This window comes from Neolamprologus multifasciatus, chromosome 20, assembly GCF_963576455.1.
Source record: "Neolamprologus multifasciatus chromosome 20, fNeoMul1.2, whole genome shotgun sequence".
In the NCBI taxonomy this organism is placed as follows: Eukaryota; Metazoa; Chordata; class Actinopteri; order Cichliformes; family Cichlidae; genus Neolamprologus; species Neolamprologus multifasciatus.
The window spans coordinates 19794422-19813120 of NC_140458.1; the positions used below are offsets into that span (position 1 = coordinate 19794422).

Consider the following 18699-nt stretch of genomic DNA (forward strand, 5'->3'; position numbering starts at 1 on the left):
CAAGAAAAATTACTTGGAAAAAACAATGAAATCCATGCTGTAAGAGGACTTGTCTGCTGTGAAAACTGCAAGCCTGACAAGTTCTGGAAACCAAGTATTTTTAAAGTATTTTAAAAATAATTTTAAAGTAATTTTAAAGTAATTTTAAAGTAATTTTGATTATAAAGATTTAACTTTTAAGTGTCATTTCAAGTATTAAAGATTGCTCCAAACCTCTGATTAAAAAAACCCATTTTTTTTTTAACTTAACTTACCTGCATTTTAACCAGATTTTCATATTTAGTTTTACTTTTGACTTCACCTACGATCTCATTCTGGTTTTCAAGATTTATTTAAATTTAAAAGTAGTAGAAAATGGGTCAAATTTAATAACTGTTTACTGTTGATTTTCTTTAGTTTGCAGCTGCTGTCTATCTATTAGAAGCAGTTTGCTTTAGTGATATAGAAAAAAATTAAGAGAAACCTGTTTCACCTTCAAGGTTTTCTTGTATTTAGGGATGTTAAGCTTTGTGTGTGTTTTATCTTATTTTATTTTGGTCTGTTGGTTCCTCTCAGTAATCTGCTGTAGCTACACATAGACTGAATGTAACAAAAGCAACACACAAAGTATCAAAACTGATGTTAGGAGATTTATCTTATTAATGAAATTGGAAAAAGCCAAACTATCTCTTTAAAGTCTATTCTAAAGTTTGCAGCATTAAAGCTATTAATGGTAAGAAATATTTCTCACTTGAAAGATTTACTTAAATTTAAACGTGGAGATGCCAAAACAAACAAAAATGCAATATCTACCTCTAGAAAATGTTAGTAATACATGCTAATAATAATTTACTGACATGGATAAAAACTGAATGCACTAGAAAGGTTTAGACTAGTGAAAAGGTTAGATTTGAAAGCAAATTAAAGTAAAATTAAAACACATGAGAAATATCTGTCAGTTTGATTGAATTTGTTAACACAACAGAAGGCTTTAGTGCATGTTTGAGACGTGTCTGTACTTTACGTCATAAAGGCTTAAAAATACCACTACTGTCATAACAAGCGCTGACACAGTTAATCATGAAACTAATAACAACTAAACAAAAATCAACATTTGAAACAATATATTTTAAACCTTTAAAACTGTAAATGCTAAAAGCCCCGCTTCAAATGAAGCTGAACTAAAACACTAAAAAACTAAAAAAGTAGTAATAGGGTAATAGTACTGCGCTACTATAGTGGTTATAGTAGCACAGTAGCATATATATATATATATATATATATATATATATATATATATATATATATATAGAGAGAGAGAGAGAGAGAGAGAGAGAGAGAGAGAGAGAGAGAGGGGGAGAGAGAGAGGGAGATAGATTAATAAACTTTATTTTTCTGTTTAAACACAAATATCCCATTTGCCCTAGTGTGTCTGAGTGGCATACATGAAGACTGTAACATAAGACTTTGATTGTTCCCACAATGACGGACATTAATGAAAGGTAAGTAGATAATTAAACTAATTAAGCTAAGCCATCTGAACATCTGGATAAAGCTACAAGTGATTCTAAAACCTTTTAAATAATTCAGAATGTTTTTTGTACCGGTTTTGTAAACTTATAACTGATACTTACATTACTGTGCTTTTAAACAGCAAATGTGTAGGCAGGTGCTCTGACTTGCAAACCTTTGAACCTGGATATGCAGTATGTTCCTTTCACTTCCTGTTTGATTAAGTTATGCACCAAAACTACTTGATTCTCAGTATTGCCAAGAATACTGACAAATGTACAGGGTACGCCAGAAGTGACAATATTTAATTCATACAATAATTATTACATAAATATAACATTATTTACATTACTTCATTTTTAACAGTGTAGTAAATATAAACACTTTCCCTCAGAGTTTCTCACAGTGCTTATTTCAACATGTTACTATGTGAAACAGACTTTTATTTATAGGTGCAGTGACTTGGAAGACTGACAAAACTTCACAGTATCTTTCTACTATTCATTTCTTCTTATTTCATTATTATTGGCTTTATTTATATAGTTATTCATCTTGCCTTTCTTATTTTTTCATTCTCTTTCACAAATTTTTACCTCTGGGCTTACTAAAACTGTGCACACCTACAAACACTCCCTCAAGCACATTATCAGATACACTTATTCTGTTCAATAAGTGTTGTTTTTGTCCTGTTTTGGCATATAAAGCAAAAAAAATAAATCATTTCATGACTGAGTATTTTCATTAACTATTAATTTAAAACTCTTTTTTAAAATAATTTTTGGGGCAGGGTGCCTTCATGATGTAACTGATGACTGTGTAACTGGACAGCTCTGCAGCTCCACCCATCTACCTTATCAACCTCCTGCAGAACTCTGATGTTTGCTCTCTGTGACTTGACACCCCACCTCATCGCAGAGAACTTCTGCTCTGTGCTGCCCAGAAATTATCACACACCAGATGCTCAGTGGTTACATCATACAGATGTATCGTCTCTGTCTAGCTTTCAGTCGGAAACCAATGTTGTAAAATTGGAGCTCTCATTTCATTGATTTTTAAGCATACTTGTGAGAAGCATACTAAGTCTAAAACATCAGTAAAAAAGGGCTACTTTTTCCAGTTAAGTTCTTCTTTAATATAAATCAAAAAAGCTCAATTTAACTACACCCCGAGACCCAAGCTCATTAAAGCATACTACCTTAATAAAGTATGCAATTATAATTAATAAAAATGCTCACCTCAAACAAAACTGGGTGAGAAAATCATGCTCAGCCATTTCTGTGTAGCTGGATGGGACAATGATGTCCTGGTGGTTCCCCGCCATCCCTCCTAAGCTGTTTATCACCCATCCCCACTAATGTAAACCGCCCATCTGTTTTAAACAAAACACATAAAAACACACATAGTCATTTCCCACTGTGTCAGACCCTGAAAGAAGAGATTGCTGGGTATTCTGGTGGCAAGCAAATCCACTCCAGATGTGAACAAATTGTCCCCCTTACTAATTGCTATTGTGCTTGCTGATGCTGATTTTGGATCTCTTTGGTTTGTGTAGATGGGTGTGTGAGTGGTTGCCACAATATGTTAAGTTTAGAGGTGCATGTGTACTTACAGAGGAGCTTGAGAGTGTGTCTATATGAAGCTGACGGTGTTAAAGTAATAGCTGTGAAGTAAAGCGTGCTAAATGAAGGAGGTAAATCAAGATGACACTGCATGATCAGTTGGAGAGCAGAACACTGGTATACCCTGCCATAAACAGAGCCACATGTTTCTTCCCAGAGCCTGATGAAGGCTTTATTTAAGGGAGCCCACTGCTTTCTTCTGTCCTGTCATCAGAACTTCTCAAAGGAAACTTCTGGCTTCCTCGTCCCTCACAGTGCATCTAATCAGGACTGATTAGGTGTGTGGTAGCCAGAAACATGCAGGGGAGTGGTGGCTGCTGCTGTGCATGTGAGGGCTTTTCCTGCATGGTCTACAGGGTTGAGAAAAAGACAGAGGAATCAGAGGATGTCATGTTGTGGCATTTCATAGGTTAGTAAAAATTGCTCCACAGATGTAAATAACAGCCCACCACGCAACAACTGCAATCAACCTGACTGTGGTTGCAGCAAACCACACTGTAATCCAAATAAACAAACAAAGGCATAATGAAAGAAATCTCACTGTTTATGCCAGGAAATTGCCTCACCTCATCCATCTTCAGACCTTCTGTTTCTCTATCATCTATTCTTGTCCAGTTTCTGTTTGCTTTATAGGATCCTAACAGAAGAAGCTGCAGGGGGAAAAACAACCAAAGCGGTTACATCAGATCCCACCAAAGGCAGCATGGTCAGCTGAATTTAGTCATACATTAGTCGTACCACAGGTAAAATCTGTAATGTGTAATCTTTGTGAAAGTACAACTGATGTAGCAAAATATACAGCTGATGTCAAAGAAAGCCCTACAGCCCAGTCTGCAAAAAGTTCACAAACACAGAATGCAGTTAATCTTTTAATTTTGTATGTAATGAAAATAAATGTGCAAAGACGACGCAAACTGCTTATGAGAAATATCCGTTTTTATTTTGACGCCAGAAACACATTTCAGAAAAAGCTACAACAGTGGCATGGTGTGTTGCCTCATTTTTGTTTTTGGGTTGTCTTTTTGTTTCAATACAGTGGTGTGCATTGGTCAGTGCTGTCACCTGACAACAAGATGGTTCCTGATTCAAACCCTTGTTGGTGCTCTTATGAGTGCAGGCGCTCCCTGTGCCTACATAAGGTTTCCTCCTGTTAGTCTGACACATGCTCGTTAGAGACGTTGCTGATTCTGAATTGGCCGTGAATGTGAAGCTGAGAAAATGCTTATATGTGTGTTTAGTTAAAATGTCATCTGAAGCGTTTTGCTCAGTAAGACTGCAAATGTACTAAAAAAATACAAGTGCATTACTTTATTAGGGTTTTTCTAGGGTCTTTTAATGTTACTACACATGGTGAAGTCTACCAGCTGTTCATGTTTTACATCAAGATGTTGTTCTCTAATTGTTAAACTATTTGCTTATGAGATTTTTTGTGTAATGAACCTTTGCTACTTTTAATTTTCAACTTAAAGAAGACCCAACTTCTTTAAGACATTCTTTTTCTACCAAATCACATGTTAATAACCTGTTTGAATATCCTAGTGGTTATTTAGTAACCTATAGGTTCTTGAAGTGACCTTTAAGCATCAGTTTTCCTGGGTTTTCACCACCTTTTTTAAAATCCTTTTTGCTGGAATTAAATCCAAAATTAATATTTTTTCCTAAATTTTATATATTTAAAGATTCAGTTTGATTTAATGTTTATTTACATTTTTAAACAGATCAATTTTAAGAAACCTGCTCCTTAAGTGGTTAAAGTAAAGAAAATAGGGCCCTCTTAAAATGGCACTCATTAGTTTTAAGTCACAGGTGCTTGAACTCCAGCTGAAGTGCCTAATTCCCACAAATATTTATCAGATTAAGGCAATTTTAATTAACAGCCTGGTTGGAAAATCCTTGAATATTCTGAGAATATTACCTAGAGTGTAGTATTTGTAGTTTTTGGGAGATAAAAAATTCTCACAATTTCCCTACTTCTTGACAAGCGGCCCTTGGCCTTTGTGGGTTTAAGTTGTCCAAAAATGGAAGATTTTCCTAGTTTTTTTTACATTCAAAGCATTAAAACCATTATTATATCCACAGATAATTTCTACAACTGTAGCATCAGGTTAAAGATAATTCTTCATTAAACAAACTTTAATGAAGAATTATGTACTTTCTTTTGGCATTCAAAAGAAAGTACATAATTTCATCCAAAGTACATACTTGTCATTGCTTTTGGACAGTTTCAAATTGTTACACTTGGTATTCAGAGATTAATTCATGGAAAGTCTAGGCTTAATTTAAGAATAAAAATGTCCAATATGAATAGAAAAAAATGGGTATAAAAATGCAATTATTTCCTTCCTTATGTTATTTATAACTTCCTTATTTATTTATTTATTTTTAAATCTGAGCTTTCTATGTTTGTCTGAATATTTTATTAGTATCAGTTGCTTAATTGTTTTAATAATGAATAAATCTTTAAAATAATTATACAAATGTGGTTTTATTGAACATGCGTTTGTTCTATTAATTTTTGTGAGAAATTTTAATTCCTACAGATCTTGTGTTGACAGACCTGCTTTTATTTGTCTATCAGTTAAATATTTAACCGCCCCCCCCCCCCCCCCAATAAAAGTCTGCTTGAATACAAAAAACCGACCTGACTTTTTAAAGTAAACTTTGAAAAAACAAAAACAAAACAAACAAACAACAGAAAACAAAACACCTGAACACTATTCGTGTTTAAAGAGGTTTTTAGCCTGTCTGTTTTACATAAACGAGTCTGCGACGTCAGGTACAGATATCCGGTCCGATCCAGTGGAGTAACATTTAGGTCCGAGACAACAACTTTCAATATAGGCTTATTATAAGCAGCTTCTTCTTTAAAAAACGAAAAAAAAAGTGGTTCGGGGAGCAAAAAGTATCATCATCGTCATCATCATTTCCGCAAGCTCTTTCCAGCACACCGCTGTAGTAGGTACGTCTATTGTAGTTGTGCAGCACAGCAGCCCCGAACAACAAACACTTTCTGGCCCGCTCCTCTTTATTGAACAAGCCGAAAGGCTTTTGATGCTTTCATGTTCTGTCGGAAATTTTTCAATTTAGATAATTGCCCATGAAAATCCGAATAACAGGATAAGTGCATTCTGCATGGTGATGTATTTTTTATTTTAATTGTTCACTGGCCAGTCAGCACCTAAATGCATCATTTTGAATATGTGTTTCTGTTTATTAAAAGCATTTTGCACTTCAACATGATGCAAAGGCTTCGGAATACGTTGAATCATTTATGCAATTCAAAAATTACACAAATATGTGTATTGATCTTTAAAAACAGTATTTTATTTTTTTGTATGAAAATAGAACATAAGAACTTAAATGCCGCATTATTGAAGACACCCCCTTCTCATTTCACTCACTCCGGCGCTGTGCACAAACACGTTCACCCTGCGGGCTCGGCGGTGGGACCGTTGGCAGCCTGTGGAGGGGCTGGGAAGTGGTGCCGGAGAGGCAGTTAGGGTGATGAGGAAACGAGTTGATGTGCCCTGGAAGTAATTCTTTCACCCTTCTCCCCTCCCCCTTCCCCAAAGGACACACAAGATGGGAGAGAGAGCAACGGGACCACCACCAACCACCGGTAGCCTTCAGCACGTGGGGACCCGGGGTGATCATCCACATTCCAGCTTGTGGGCTGGAACTCCTGCTCGTTATCTGGCGCCATGTTTTCACTTTCTGATACCTTTAAAAAGCACCTTAATTATACCAGCACATTAATTTCAATAAAGTGGTTTTGTATTTTTGTATAACGCATTTAAGGGTAAAAATGCTTTTCAAGTTTACCCCCCCCCCAATTATAAATAACAATAGCGAAATGATGATGAAGTGGTGTTATGAGAAATCTCATGTTCTTGATGGTTCTTAAAAAGTAGACTCCCATTGTAGCTAAATATTGATGTATGTATTCCAACAAAAAGGCTGAAATAAACAAATGCCACATTTAATAAACAGAAAATACATTTTTTTAAAATTAGCAGTGACTTCCTCATTATTGTTGAGCTTCTTAAAAAAGACAAGATAAATAAAAATAAGAAAAAGCAAAGCATCGAACAAGTGCATTCATAGCTTAACTAAGCCCTCCCCTCTCTCTCTATACTACTCAAGTCTGGGCACAGCCTGCATTTTAGACATTGTAGAAGCTTCTGTTTTCAAGCATCTTTCTAATTGTTTTAAAGGTTTTCTTGTTTAAAATGAATGCGCAGAGTGAAGATAAGCTGCAGGTGTTATAACTGAAACTAGTACTGCTAACTGGGAGGACTGGCTGCAAGCTGCTGAAAAACCAGTAAAGCTGTCGCTGGTTAGAAAAAAAAAGTTTGTGAAAGTGGCCTGACGTCACACTCCCATAATGCTTACCGCCCCATAACTCCGCTGCAGCTTGAGGAGAGCCAGACACACTCTCAGGCCCCGAATATAGAAAAATTATTGGGAAAAATCGGAAAAAATATCCAAGCAACATATCGGGAGGAGAAAAGAGCGTGGAGCGGTGGCGTGGGCTCTCCCACAGCGGGTTTTTGGTCTGCTCCGGGATGGGAGGCTACCCGGAGTCCTTGTGAAATTGACTAATGCGATGCTGGAAACTTTCTGGTGGGTAAACTGCTCGTTTTTTTCCTCTAAGCGCTCATATTGTGGCTTCACGTCCTCCCGTCTGCATGTGTGCCTTTGCTACAACTTTCCGAGCCTCGTATCAGCCCTCAGTTGTCTCTAAGTGACACTTGAATTGTTGTGAACGTGTTGTTACCGTCGCACGATCGGACTTTGCGCTATTTTTTTTTCTTTAGTGGCACCGTGTAAGAAGCCTGGGTATTTAATTTATAATTACGCGATCGTCTCTTCTGCCTCGTCTTCTTCTTCAGTTCTTTTTAAACGTTTTCTTGTTTTTGCTCGATGATTATGTTGCAAACGCGATCTGTAAAGTTGTTCCACACGGCGCACTTTGTGCAGCGGCCCCTCGCTGTTGACGTTTGATGTAGTTTTGCAAGTTTTCGGCGATCTTGTGATTTTTAAGCAATTTTCGAACATTCATCAAGTGTGCAGTGCCGCTGCACGGGAGAGGGAGGTCGAGAGAACGTCCTGATGCGTGTGTTTGTTGACCAGAGGGGAAAAAACTAATTTGCTGAAACGTGCACGGATGTTTATGCCCATCACAGATTCTTTAAATAAGTTTTGCGACCGATATTCAGTCGCCCTCCTTGAACCTTGAAGCCATTGTTGCTGTCTGAATCGAGCCGTCCACTAGGTTGTGGTTTATGTCACAGTTCGGATGTTTTGCTGGGAGAGTGTGCGCTTTTCCTTGAAAGAGGGGGGTAAATAACAACCAAGACCCTGCCAAAGAGCCGGGGTGGTTGGGGTCACAGTGTGGGGGTTCAGTTTGTGCACTTGTTTCTGATTTGGCTGCATGCTTTTTACGTATTTACTGTCATTCAGGAGGGAGGAAATGAGCACAAACAACGGTGGAAGTAACCCTAAAGTAGTCAGCTTTGCAGAGGACTGAACAGAAAGCTGTTTCTCCTATTGGGAGATTGTTGCATTGTGCTGTTTTTCATTTGCATTTCATATTGTTATTGCAGCAATATTACATTTCAAGATTAGCAAACTTTCCCTGTTCTGCATAAAGCATGAACTCTGGCTGAACTTTGGGATATTTAAGTTGTTTTCATGACATCACTTATAAACTATAAGCAGACATCCTGTGATTGTACAGGAAAGTGCACATCCACAGTGGGAGATTCCACTACACGCATACACGGTTTTCCATTACCAAGTTATCCATCGTCATTTGAGCACACTAAAAATGACAATATGGAAGTACATCGGCCAACATAAGTATCAGCTGTTGATATATCTGTGTATTGTTGTTGTTTTCCATCATTTGTAGCAGCGTGGAAATGTTCAAAGATACTGTGAGGAAAGGAAAGTACTTTAGGACAGTTAACAAGAACAGAACTGTGGACATTTGTGTCAGCATCTGCTGTTGGCTAGATTGTTATTTTAAACATAGAAATCATCCCAGACTTTGATGATCAATGTAACCTAAAAGCAAAAAAACAACAACCAAAAGATCAACTTACTTCCACAAACATAAAGGCTCAAAAATGATTGATTGATTTTTCAGTTAATGTAGGATAAATACCACATGAGGTGTCACATTAGTTTTTAGAAGCCATTAGCCATTTTGCGAGTTATTAAGAAAATACATACACTACATATTAGACATGCATAGGTTATGAAACTCTAGACTGATGCTGATGTTTAAATTAGCAATTCGATTGGTAGCTGATGATATTTTTTCAGTATTTTTATTTTGTTTCTGTTGCTATTTTTGCGACACAAAGTAATCTTATTTGAAAACAAAGCTAATCTCTGTTAGTCTTTCAGCTTTTTATTACACAATATTTGTGCATCTAGTGAGTACAAAAATGATGTGCAATTAAAGATAAATATCAGCGACTGATATCAATAAATCTTGCCTTGTTATCCTGCTGATTTGTGTAGAAAATGATGTGATGAGTCACTTAGTAAGATGTCAATTCATTTATTTTACTGGGATCAATAAAATCTTCGAACTGAAGATAACTTCTGCCTAATGGTTCAAGGTCAAATTCATATTTTGCTTGCTACTAAATCCACAAACACAATTTCAGTGCATGCAGCTATAAATCAAGTTAAACATTTTGTTATAGTTCATATGAATAATGTGATATAGCTGGACTACCAGTCAGAAAAGTCATACTCACTTTTCAGGTATAAAAGGTAGCTAAAAAGGCTAAATTCAGATCAGCATGTAATAAACTTTAGGTAGGTTTTCCCTCCAACTTCACGCCTACATGTCTGAGCCAAGCATGTACCATCAAGGCCTCCAGCTACATAATAAGGAAATGGAAGTGAGGTTGTCACGAGACAATGCCTTTGCTGGTCGCTCTGCAAGTTGAGACCCATGTGTTAATGTTTGCTGCTCTCTCACTACAACCGCTCGGCTGACGATGGATCCGCCCCATGGAGCATTAGCCAGATTTCAATTCTCACACGTGGAGCGTTGAAGAAGATGACTGTTTTATTTTTTTACATGCAGTGACAGGTGATATATGAAAATAAAGGTATTTGAATATAATAGTATTTTCCCCCAAAAATTCACAGAAGCTCACGCTAATTCCCATCAGTATGTGTGTTTTCAGAATGATTATGTGCACTCTAAAGCACAAAAAACCCCCAAGAAACTCCAAGACTCCAGTACTCCTACTTTATATTTTTTCTTCAGACATAACCATCTAATGATTCATGTTATTCTGCTGCCTGAGCTTTCAGATCTGCTCTGCTCAGTTGAGCACAGTCTTTGCTTGAGTCCACTGAGCCAGCTTCTTCTCATTAACTTCCATGCATTGCCTTACATTACTTCCATGCCCTGTGGTCGAGAGGCAGCACGTTTCATGTTTGCCTTTATGATTGAGCGAACGTGGGTGCCTGCGAGAGCACACACACTTGCCTGTTTGGAAGATGTGTGTGTGTGCAAGTGTGTGTCTGCGCTCCATTTTAGTGTGTGTGAGTGAGAGATTGCTGTTTTTTGAGTCCAAGGGAGGTCTTCTCTTCTGAAAATCCCCCTCACAATTCCTTGCACCTCTTCGGGCAGCAGCGGTGGTGGCGGCAGCGGTGGTGGCGGCAGCAACGGCGGTGGCAGCAGCAGCAACAGCAGGCTGATTACCATGAGAAAAGAGCATCAGTTGGGTTAATGGGAGGGACAGCCCTCTGAGGGGACAAATGGTAGTTAATAACCAGGGAAGAATCGGAAAAGCTCTGATCCCTTGCTTTGTAGTTTTTCACCTTCTAGAGGCACGGATGGGATGGGGTTGGAGGGGGTGGGTGAGGGAGCAAGGGACACTGGGTTCATGGTAGAATGGATGCTGCTTGCTGACAGGCTGTAGGAAAACTGTACTATGTGTTACTTTCTCAGGAGTGGCACTGGGAACCTGAGAACTGCAACAGAATACAGGGCATTGCCAGAGCTGTTAAGTGTGTGCATGTGTAAGCACTGGGCAGCGTTCATACAAGAGTGTGTGGACCTAAGTACATTTGGTGTCATGGGATCAGTGTTCAGGTTTTTACTGAAAACAAGTAATACTTTACACATTATTTGATACTTTTCCTAAAAGTAATGCAATTTGTTTCTTAATGACCTGCTGGAGAATGTAATTCGTTACCCTATTTGATACATTACTTTTGTGTTACTCTGTAAAATGACCTTAAACACATTATCGCATAATTATCTATATAAACCATACGCTATAATTATAATCCATATCTTTTAGTTTTAAAATTGAGATCAAAGAGGCTTCACAGTGATGCAACTGCAGAAACACGAACAGGTAGAAATGAAGGCTACAATGGTGCAAGCCTGACTGCTCGTCACTGTTTTTGTTACCTGTTGAAAATCAAGCTCTGGCTGCAGGACTGGAGTCAGCAAGCCCTCAGCTTTAAAATAATTCTGGGCTCTTGGCTAGCTTTGTGTTAGTATGCTGTCTGTGCAGATGTTTGCAAAGAGTCCACCTTGTGTTAGCACAGTGCGGTTGTATTTGTCTTGATAGAGTTTGCATTTCACCATCGTGCTTTTGTCCTTCTATGGAATAAAAGTGAAATTAATGTCCATATTTCTACTGCCTAAAAGCTCCACACCACAGTTTTCCTCTTTTCTTCATATAGACAGAAATCAGCTAATAGTAGGGCAAGTGCACAGGAAGAAAGAAAACATGTTAACTTGATGCTTTTTTCTTTCTGTCTGCCTGGTGTGCAAACAACTAAAGAATCTTTGTAAAACAATGTCACAACGTAATTGTAACTAACATGTCACTGTGTTACTGAAAAATGTAATGTGATTACAGAAACACATTACACTCAACACTGCGTGGGACTAGCAGGGAAACAGATATTTCATTTAATTTATTTGCAGTATGTGAGGCTTCACACATTAGCTGCTCGGCTTTCAGGCTATTGTGTGAGAGGGCTGAGAGCTGTATGTTGGGTGTGAAAGCAGAAAGAAGTTATGAATTCTGAGAAAGACTGAACAAGGGAGCAAGAAATAGAAAAGCAAAAGGATAAATCTGTAGCTCAGAATGTGGGTCTGATATTGAGTGGTAATGTGGTCAAAGAAAAAGAAAATCAGCAGTAATTTGTTTTTCCTACCAAGAGCTACAAACTGCCATACTACTAAATGTTATGAAATACTTATAAATGTCAAGACTGGAAAAAATACTGGCTAATACTTTGATTAAAATAAGTGAATACTATCAAAAGCTTTATTTGACGTCTTGATGATTTTCAATGGTTTTAATCACAATTTTTTCCAGCATTAGACTGTATTTATTTTATTTAGGAAATTTGGCTGTGTAACATCTTTATTACCATCATTATGAAATTAGTAATTTTTTTGCTAAATTAATAAAAGCGGCTTTGTAGAATCCAAAAAGTTTAGCTTTATTGTCCCATGAAGCCTGACAATCAAGTCTATCTTGTAGTCTGAAGTCCAAGTATTACATACTCAATTAAAATAGGATAAAAACAGACTTGGATAACCTTCCTTTTTCAAATGTTAAATTTGTGGGCAATTAAACATAGCATTACAAATCAGAGGTTTGTTGGATGGAATTGTTTTGCTTTAGTTTTGCTGTATAGATAGCAATGTGATGGCTAGCCTACCATAGCTAATACCATAGCTAATGTATACCAATGCTAATGTCAGGTAACATTACCAAAGTTTGAATACATAGAACAAGGAAAATATTACTGAAACTTTTTGCTGACTTTTTGTTCTTGTGCATCATAATCATAACATTATCGTTATAATAACAATACCAGTGGAACTGCTGCTTTAGCTAAATGTGGCTGGTAACTGGTGGGTAATATTAGCTAAACTTGACTGACCTTACTATTAAGTCTGTATGCCGAGTTCAGTGTGGAAGATTATTTAGTGTGGAATTTTAGTGTGGAAGATTATTAATTAAATAATCTTCCAGATATTCTTAACACCATGTATATGGACAGAACCCATGTTGAAGAATATAACTTAGATGGTTTTTACTAAGTTCACATGATGTTAAAGGCTAAGAAGTAAGCTAGTAGGTTTAGGCATTGGGGACTAAGATTGCTGGGTGCATAAATATGTCCCAAACAGCAATCTTTATCCCCATTTTTACTAAATACAACTCTATGTACATTTACAACATTTAGCCTGGCAGCTATGACAGAGAGAAAAAGATGTTTTGCTGTATAATACACTGATTGAAACTGGCATACAAATGAGTGGAGGAGCTTACATAGGCACATAAAGTCCCACATATGCAGATATTTACAAGGCTAATTAAAGTAAAAAACAAACAAACCCAAAACCCAACAACAACAAAAGAACCCTCACATTGTCATTTTTACTATGCATAGGCACAAAGTTAATAATACAGGCACACATGCTCTCATTTACTCACTCTTGCAGAGGTTTTTCAGACCTAGGCACATTCTGATGGGTGCTGCAGTATGCTGGTCAGAAATAGTATGAGGATGCGAGATGCTTGAACCACATACTGCCACTTTTCCTCATGGATCTTTTTCTAGGAAGAACAGGGCAGCTGTGGCTTTTCAGAACCTAGATTCATCCATCAACAAGTGCCCATGGTTTATACCACACAAAACACACATACACACCCTCTTTCCTCTCCCTCATTTACCTCTAGTCCTTCCCCCTTTCTCCAATTCCATACATCCTCATTTCTTTCCGTCCTCTCTCTTTTGCTTTTTATCGTTCTTGCTTTTCTTTTTTTCAAAGAGTTTGTCCACCTTTTCCCCCTCTCTTTTGCCCTTCATCCATCCTTCTCTCACAGACTGAGTTTACAGCCCCAGGCCACTTCCGCCAGGCTGTCTGCAACAGATTTATTAATAGGCTCGTCTCTCTCCAGTAAACACAGCATTGGTTTAGGGGGTCGTCTCTCAGGCACTGATAGACTTGTACTTAACCTTAGGCACTGACCGACTCGGGAATAGTAGAAGGCCTGTTGGTTCCAAGGATGATCCACTGCAGACCAAGTAAAAGAGGGGAACAGTTGGAAATAAACACAAGTATGAAATAGTTTGTAGTCAAAGGCTGAAAAATTTACATCTGGTCAGGTGGAGTTTGGTAGGTGAAAGGACAAGGTGGCAGAAGGGGGATGAAATGTAAAAAATGTCATGCGATTTTACTACAGGCAATACAGCTCACACCTCACCCTGTTCATCTACTATTGATTTATGCCACCACATGACAACAACAGATGGAGATTTCCCATTTGTCATGGACTTATGTTAAATATTGTTGGAAACAGTTGGTCCATCTTAACTGATCATTCACTATGCCCAAACCCCCTTTAGTTAAGGTCAATTCATGGTTTCTGTAAACTCAAAACAGACTTGAACAAGCTTCTGTGCATATACCACTGGGGGTTCATGGACACATTCCTGCCTAGAAAACTTGATGCTGACCTCTTGACACCAAGAAAGGAGCTGTTTTTCTGTTTTTTTAAAATCGTTTTTGTGTTAGTAACATAAAAAAAGTAAAGAGAACCTAGAGATTAGGAGAGAGGATGTAAAAGGTAAAAGAACAGTCTGCTCAGACAATCATGTGAGCATGACGCTATATCCTGGCTTTTACTGTTTCAATGAGTTAGAAAACGTCTTGACTGTTAGGTAATATTATCAAATAAATGGTGAGACAAATTTAAAGATAGATACTGAATGGAGAGATTTGTTTTTAAAAGGACAGGACTAACAAACGTTTTTGCATTTTTTTGATCATAGTTAGTAGTATACAAAGTTGGGACTCTCATTTATTACAAAAACGACCATTGATATACCCAACAGATTTTAGCTGTCATTGCTGGCGACCTATTCAGGGTGTACATTGCTTTTAACCCCATGACAGCTCAAGGGCTGAGAGATGCGGCATTAATTCGATACGGAGTGGCTGTAGTGTAGGAGGTGAAGCAGGGTCTACATGCTGTATATCCATGGGGAAGATCCCAAGTTGCTCTCTGATGTATCCATCAGAGTCTGAATGTGTGTGAATGTTAGATAGAAAGGTACTTAAGGATAGAAAAAAAATACAAAAGCACTATATAAGAACCAGTCCATTTACCACACACAGAGTAAAATGGATGGAAAAAGAAAGAAAAAAAAAAAAAAAAAAAAAAAAAAAAATGGATGGATTGATGGTAGCTATTTTGTTAACTATCAATCTGTTGGTTGTCTTATAGCTGATGCAGACAGCAATATTGTTTTTTTAATGTACTTTTTAAAGTTTCCCTTTTGTGATAGGGATTTTTTTTGTTTGTTTGTTTGTTTTGTAAAAAGGGTTAGCCAATGCTAAATTTCTACAATGGATAAACATTAGTGATTGCCATTGGTTGAATTCAAGTCAGGTGATCTGAACTTTGGAAGGTGAGTTTCTACTTATACTAATGGTCGTCCAGTGTATTGGTACATTTCTAAATTAACTCAACTTTCCTGGTAATCTTTTATTATTTGTATTGCTTATCTGGTAAGGTAAACATCAGCATTTTTACCAGCTACGGAGCCATTAAAAGGCATGATAGTAAGGAAATTGCATTTTTCTTGTATTGCACTGAACTGCTAAGTTCCTGTATTACATTACGGCTTTTTAAACTACCCTAAATGTAACAGAAAAGGGGTAGGATTAGACCTCTGCTACAAACTCATAAATTTATGCCGAAGTATAACAAAAAGAGACTTTGACATTCTTATGATTTATCCACGAGTGCCTTACTAGGTTCATACATTTGAAACTAGTTTTAAAAATAACATGAAAAAAGAAAGCAAATACGCTAAACCAGAAAACTAAAAGCCAGACACTGTTCTTAAAATAGCAGGAATTTGTGCCAGTCATGATTTACATTATTGAAGAAAGTTTCTAATAGGTGAGCAGTAACTTCAATTGGAGTTGCTGAAAAAATGACACCCAGGGTGGATTCAAATCTATTACTAGAAAATTATTATAATTGAACCCATCTCCCTTTGAAAAATACGGTCAGGACATACAATTTGGTTTGCTGTTGTAAATTGTAGTTAACTGGGTATGCTACATTTACAGTTTATGTAAATGATTCTGTGAGATTCACTTTGAGCTTTGTAAAATCTAAAAAAAAAGCCTTTATTTTTATATACATATATTTGAATATATTTTTTATATATACGACTCTTAGTACAAATAGAGCTTCAAAGGCCTGTCAAGCTTTTTTAGGTTTTGCTAAGATATACTTGAACAGTTGTTATTTGGTGAGTTTTTGTCTTCTTTTTTTAAAAACAAAATACAATTACTTATTTTTTATGACTATACATGTAGCTATTAACCTTTTGGCATTTCATTTCTTTAAAATATTTTAGAAGCATCTGCATAAACTGACTGTCCTTTAGAGCAGCACTTTTTTTTCAAAAAAAGATGAAGAAGAAAGAAAACAAGACAAAAAACTTATTGCTGTTGATTTTAGCTGACATTATCCTTGCAGCTAGTTTCAAAGATGACCTCAGTTGTGCATTTCTGACATGAACCCCCCCCCCCCCCCCCCAAAAAAAAAGCAAAAACAAAAAACAGAATACACTCTTTTTATGTTTTTGGTGTCTATGAATTCATTGAAATCATAATTTTTATTTTCATTATCACTGAAATTTATTCTTTCAAGCAAGTGAATAATAGTTCAGTCCGTAACATGTTAGGACTATTTAAAACACAAGTTTTTGTGTTTTTTTTTCTTAATAGTTATTTATATTTTATTAATGACTTTTCTGTTTGAGCATTAACTCTTTTAATTCACTTCACGCACACTTGTCATTGTAAAAGAGCATTTTAGGTGTTTTTCCTTTTAATGAAATGCCTGATGTCTGATTGGCATTTATATAGGTTTCTTGCTGGAGGTTTAGGCTGCAGATGGGGATTATTTTCAGTTCTTGTTTAAAACAACAAAGAAAAAGTTTTTGTTTGTACCAGCAGTGCAGAACCCAGATTCATTCAGTGCACTGGCACATAAGAAATATTTACATAAGAGAAGCTATGTAAATATAATTAATAATCTAGTGATTTTTAATTATATTATTATTATTTTTCAAATCTGTCAATACAAAATACAAACAATTCTGCAATCTGTTACAGGCTGGTTGTCTGGTGATTGAATTATTATTAAAAGTTTGATGGAACAAACTTTTACAGCCAAACATATTTAGTTATTTTTAGGGCTACAAATAGTTGATTAATGACTTTGCCAGTCCTCAAAACATGTTTAAAAAAGCACGTTGAGATCATAAAAATTTACAATATAAATAGTTTTAACTCTAAATATTTAAATTTTTGGAATTTTAATTTTTGCATGTGAAAATTGTAGCCCTTTTCTCTAATTTTTGTAATCGGGAACAGGAGGTTTTCTAAAAAGCAGAATGTTGTCCAACAACAGGGAACGTAGAACCTTTGAAGTGTTTTTATTCTTTTCTCTTCACTACAATTCTATCCAGATTTTGTTAAATTTCAATATTTTTTTCTGTGAATGTGCCAATAATGTGATGTGTTCGTGATCATCAGCATTCCTAATATCATCTGTTCACGTGCAAAGTTTTCAATCTGAGCCAAAAGTGGAAGTATTGTGGTGCGCTGCTGTGGTGCGCTGTAGCCGAGGAATGCACCAGTACCGGACCATCTAGCGCTCACGCTCACTGAAGTATGTCAGAGAGTTGTTTAGGATCAACACGTGACTCAGAACAGAATTATGCGTGTGTGTATTTTACTGGCACAGTAATATCTGGAATATGGACCTGATGTCGAATGAAATGCAGTCACACACACACACTCCTGACTCACACACGCCCTCCCCTTTCTCTTTCTCTTTCGCACACACATTCGGCTACAGTAGTACTGATACACGAGTGCGCTGCTCCTGAGTCATCCTCAGGAAAAAGCAGAATGTAGCCACACTGTCTGATGACACAGTGCTTCTTCCTTTCTCTGAAGTGATTTTAATAATGTTTTTTTTAATAATGGTGGCCTGTGCCACCCCACCCTACTCAACAATCCAGTGCTTGCTAAGTATTGCCAGGCAAAACCTTCAGCTCCCTCAGTAGAAGTAAGTTTCTCTGCTGCTTGTGCCAGCTGAAGTGAGTGATGACTTTGAGCATGGAGAAAAAGAGGCGCATCATCAGCTCGTACCTATGCACTTCTGATTTTAAACACTGGGAATATGACTCATGTAGGACTTACTTTCTGCCTGCAAGTACTCAATGTTTATCTGTGCCTTTACAGTGTAGTTGTGGTTGCTTTCATTTTACAGTAACTACTTAACCAACAGATTATTTTTAGTGAATTCATTGGTGGACAAAATACTTTCTTTCTTATTCAAAAATGTGCATCACCACAGTGTAAAACTGCTGTGACGTATAAAGCAAAGTGCGCACAAAGTTGAAAAGTATGTGGTGGTGTCACTGAAATATACATGTATTTGTTTATAAGCTGTACATAAAAGGACGCAGTAGCATCAATATA

General features: G+C 36.9%; 1 protein-coding gene and 1 long non-coding RNA gene across 5 annotated transcripts in view; one reads left to right on the forward strand and one right to left on the reverse strand.

The window, feature by feature from the left end:
- Positions 1-1782: 1782 nt before the first annotated feature.
- Positions 1783-7359, reverse strand: LOC146494847 (uncharacterized). The gene is made up of 2 exons (XR_014871470.1): positions 6512-7359; positions 1783-3760 (listed from the first exon to the last, which is right to left on the reverse strand). It is a non-coding gene; the product is annotated as an uncharacterized LOC146494847 (long non-coding RNA).
- A 260-nt stretch (positions 7360-7619) lies between these two features.
- Positions 7620-18699, forward strand: part of plagl2 (pleiomorphic adenoma gene-like 2) — a 52189-nt gene continuing 41109 nt past the window's right edge. For 3 of the 4 annotated variants that reach the window (XM_085145509.1, XM_085145511.1, XM_085145512.1), the window contains exon 1: positions 7620-7733. The gene's annotated coding sequence lies outside the window, so the exon portion shown is untranslated. The remainder of the gene's footprint in view (positions 7734-18699) is intronic. The other variant, XM_085145510.1, reaches the window with a different exon arrangement.